Genomic DNA, 4,924 nt, shown 5'->3' on the forward strand with positions numbered 1-4,924 from the left:
CGGGAGGGAGCGGCCGGGCCGGGCCGAGGCTTGCCGGAGTCCCGCCGTGGTCCGGCGCGCTGTGGTGGCCGGGAGAAGCCGTCCTGGGCCACAGGTCGAATCGGGAGGAGAGGCCGCAGGGCCGCTTTCCCGGGGACCACAGCCATGGGCGCCCCTTTGATGGCGAGGGGAGAAGCTGGGGAGTACTGGATGGGTCCTGTGGACGGCGTGCGGAGGCCGCGGCTCTGCTGCTGCGGCTTCCCATGAGCCCCCTGTGCCCACCCCGGGAGGGAGGTCAGAGCGCCCCATGTGCTTAACCGGGAACAGGAAGGAGTGGCTGAGTGTCATTCCTGGCCCCAAAGGGCTAAGATTCCTATACCGTTATGGAGTGTGCGAGGCAGGCTTTAGGAGTAGCTGGTGAAACTGGCTTTCTGGGCGGTAACTTGCTGACTACTTGCCCAGAGGCCCTTTGGCTTGTTGGGTAACTGCAGGTTTCTAAGCTTGAGATTCGTTCCTGCATTGAAACCTGGTCTGTTATCTCAGTTGCCAGCCTCAGTAGTCTATAGAGGTTCTAAAGATCTGAGGTATGGAGCGAGCTGGTCTTTCCAGAGAACTGAGCTAGGGAAGGCCTCCACCGGTCCATTCCAGAGCCCAGGTGTCTCTGCCTGATTGCAATTGGTTAACCTTACTTCCGAGGAGCTCTTAAGGGTAAGGGTTTGTCTGCAGCCCTGCCTGATATGTCCTGGTCCTGACCATACAGTGTTTCTCTGTTTTCCAAAGTGTGTGTGTATGGCTTGGTCCTTGTCTCCATTGGTACCCCACACCCCTCTCTCCTCACTGGCCTCTGGCCAGATTTTGCTCTGGGAAGAAGGGTCTTTTTCTCTTGCCACTGGCCATAGGCTGGCTGATCCTGTACTGTGTGCCCTTCAACACCACCTCATCGACAGCTGCTGCTTCAACCCCTAAAACCCCTGTCCCTGGAGGCTGTATTCTTCAGTGTTTGGGTGGGTATGTGGGGGTTGGTCAAATATACAAGGTAAACTGTAGACCAGGGTTCTTTCTACTTTCCATCCTAATCATTCCTAGAATCTGACCCAAATTTTTGGACTGTGCTGCTGTCCGAAGCAGTGACACACCTCTTGATTTATTCTAATGCTTGTAGCATTCTTGAAGTTCATGACCAGTTACAGTTACGTCAAAAGAAAGCTTTCAGTGAGGAAGACTCTTCAGGACTCCTTTTTGGTAGTTTCTCAGACGAGTGGAAGCTGGCAGTCCATGAGACCTTCTCTCTTTCATTCTCTCAGCCCATGGCCTCTTTATGTTTCCTCCAAACTCTGAGCCACTAGGACTGTTGAGTCTGTGAGAAGTTTTTCCTCCCAGCTGAACTTCTACCTTTCCAACCTTTTGGGTCTACAAATTCCCGTGAGGCATCACTTTCCCATTACTTTTCATCCACTAGAGAGGGTCTTGGTGTGGGGGATCAGAGTTGGAGCAAAGGTTGGAGCTGGGCAGTGCCCTGCTCAAGTTGCTAGTAATACAATGCTTGTGAAATCCCTGCTCTACTGGCCCCCCTCAAGCTTATGCCTCAGAAAAGTGGCATCTGTCTCTGGGCAGGTGTAAGAGAGACAGACAGACAAAAAATGAACACATATTCATGTGTGCAGGTGGTATAATTTCTGTGAGTGGAAAAGTTATAGGTGTAATCAAGACTCTGGCCTTAGGGCTGAGGGTGATGAACAGGTGGGATCACCTGTCTATCCTGTGTGCACATCACCTTTTCTTGTCCTGATCTTTTGTTTATGGGATGCCTTGTTTGTCTTGGTGTGCTGGTGTGGTGCCAAGAAGCCACCAGGGCTGCAGCAGGGAGCGGACTCGTTCTGTGGGTATGTGTAAGAGAGTGGCTGGAAACCCTAGTCCCTTCCCCTCCTGTTGAGTCAGAAGTCCTGACCCTGCTGAATGTGGTATTTCTCTCTACTGGGCCTGGGTAGTGCTTCTCTGCCAATGGAAGTCCAGAACAGCAGGGGAGGGCTGTGGTCACAGAAAGCCTTAAACCCAGTGTGAGAGTCCTCATTAATCCCCACCTCCCTCTATCACATGCCTGTCTTCTTACTCTTCAATGCGTGGAGTCCAAGAGCGCTGGGCTGACTGCCTTGTTCTGGGGTTGAGATAGGAGACCTGCTGAAGTGCTTCCCTCAGCCATTCTGTGATACAGACTAGGGCTCCCTTCATTCTGTGACACCGACTAGGGCTCCCTCCAAAGCTCCTCACCTTTTTTGCTGGGGTAATAAAGGCACTAGACATTCCTGTGCCGGCAGGAGTCCAGGAGAGGCTCCACCTACTCTTTAGGCTCTTGGCTAGCCCTCTGAGCCCTTAACCCTCAAAATGCTCTAACAAGAGACACATCCCACTGATGGGATGGGGTGGGGTGGGATGGCCCAAAGTTTAGAACTGTCTGCTCCCTTGGTTTTAGGTCTCATTGGAGGAAAAGTTGGGCCACAAGAGATATAGTCAGATGATAGGGTCAGCTATTGCTCCTCATCTCCTATCAGGTTAAACACAAATGGGTGAGGAGGAAGAGGGGGAGGTGTCCTGCATTGCCTTCTCTGTCTTCAGTTTTTTTTTAACCTCTTTCCTTTCTCTATTCAATTTTCTACTTTTCTTTAGGAAGAATATGTGTTTGTGAGGGGGAAAATCCACTGTGGGAAGTTACTCAATTTTGTTCCGTTTGAGAGGCTTCCTTTTCTTTTAATGAATTAAATATTTATTCTGGCTAAGGTGGAGAGGCAGGGGCAGTGCTGGCTGTGCTGAGGCCTGGAATGTGTGACTAGAGGCTGGAGGGGGAAGGTGGAGCTTGAAGGTCCTTTATTGTCAGTGCTGACTACTGATTTCATCCAAAAGAGCAATGACCAGGAGTGGGGACGAGGGTAAAGTCCTTGAACTGGAATACTGACTGACCCCGTGACAGGCTGAGAAGGATTTCCCAAGTGCTTCTGTGGTGAGGAGGTGGAGCTGTTGAAAGGGCCAAGCACCCTAGGACCAGCCTAACTCAGCTGTGGGCTGAGGTTCCGCCTCCTCCAGCAGCTCCAGTTGGCATCCAGTGCCTGGTGCCTCTGTTCTCAGTGGCCAGCAAGCTACTGCTCTCTCTCCTGTCTCCCTGGGAGGAGACTACCTTTCTGTTGATGTACCTTCTTGTCTAGGTCAGTCTGAATGCTGCCGCCTCCACTCTGCCATCCCCCAGGAGGAGAGTTGAGAGGTGGGGAGCCCGGAGGATTTCCTTGGCTCTCCTGTTCATCAAGTTTTAGAACTGCAGGTGTTATGCTGGACCAGTGATCCTTCAGGGCCACCTGGCTGCTTCTCAGCTCATAGAAGCTGCTGTCGCCTCATGAGCTACAGATCATTCATTCCCTCCCTCTTTGGGTCCAAGTGGTCAGTGCCATTCTATTATCTTGCAGTGGAGGAAAGGTGAAAGGCAGAAGTTCTTTTCCTGGGCTGAGGGTGTTGGTTTCCTTGTAGATAGGTATTTTACGTTCTGGATGAGCCTTTATAAGAAATATGGAGTTCCAGGGTAACCAGGGGCTACACATTGAGACCGTCTCAAAAAAAAAAAAAAGCTATGTTATGCATGATGATGAGCTTATAGTTTTAGCACTTGGGCTGCTAAGGTAGTAGGATTGTGAGTTTGACACCAATCTGGGCTACATAAGTGAGACCCTGTCTCAAAAAAGCGAAGAAATAGCTGTACTAGATGTCTGCTGTCTAGATTCCCTGACCCCAGTCCTGACTGTATCTAAGGCTTCAATTTCTTTTTTTTTTATTATTATTTTTATTTTATGTGTATGCATGTATTGCCTGCATGTAGGTAAGTGCACTTGTGTCCTGCAATGCCCAAGGTCAGAAGAGGCTATTGGATCCCCTGGGACAGTTGTTAGCTGCCATGTGGGTTCTGGGATTCGAACACAGGTCTGCTGCAAGAACGGTCAGTGTTCTTAACCACTGAGCCATCTCTCCAGCCCCACTTCCTTCTGAGCAGAGGCTTATAGACTATGTTCTGCCTCACATGCAAGGACTGAGTGGCTTCGCATGGAGTGTCAGTCTTGTGTACAGTTGTTGGCTGCTCACTGACTGTTTTAGAGTTCAGCATCTTTGGGGACATGTGTTTCATTTTCTCCTGTGGATCTGCTAGCCAGTTGGGAAGAAGGTTTGCCTTGTCTGGTTTTGGGCTTATTACCTGCCTCCTGCCCCAAAGAAGCTTCTAGTTATGGGCCGGCTTTCCTGATTGTTGATCATAGCTTTTTTTTTTTTTTTTTTTTTTTTTTTTTTGGTCTTTTTGAGACAGGATCACCCTGTAGCCCCAGCTGGCCTGGAACTCACATATAGACCAGGCTGGCCTCAAACTCACTAAGATCTGCCTGCCTCTGCCTCCCAAGTGCTGGGATTAAAGGTGCAACCCTGGTTTGATCATAGCTTCTTAGTTCTGGTCTTGCTTGTCCTGCAAATTGAGATCTAAAAGGTAAGACTGATAAGAAATCAGGAGTGTGGCTGGGTGTGTTGGCCCATGCCTTTAATCCCAGCTCTTGGGAGGCAGAGGCAGGCAGATCTTTGTGAGTTAGAGGCCAGCCTGGTGAGTTCCAGGCCAGCTGGGGCTACAGGGAGACCCCGTCTCAAAAAGACAAAAAAAAGCAAGCTTTTTTTATTACAGGCAGTCAGGTCTGTGTGGTGTCAGCATTATCTAAGGTTGCTTTAAACTGTAAATGTTGAAACTGGAAAGCCACTGTATTTTGTATTACAGACAAGGGAACCACTCCTTCCAAGGCCATGTAGCCAGAACCAGAAGCCAAGGCTTGAGTCACTGGCCATTCTTTTTGATGTACCAAGAAAGCTTTCATTTTTGTCTTCCCTGCAGAGCTTTTCCACTTGACAGTCTCTTAACTTTCCCCTCCTCACT

Source organism: Nannospalax galili, unplaced genomic scaffold, assembly GCF_000622305.1.
Source record: "Nannospalax galili isolate Female #2095 unplaced genomic scaffold, S.galili_v1.0 scaffold752, whole genome shotgun sequence".
NCBI lineage: Eukaryota > Metazoa > Chordata > Mammalia > Rodentia > Spalacidae > Nannospalax > Nannospalax galili.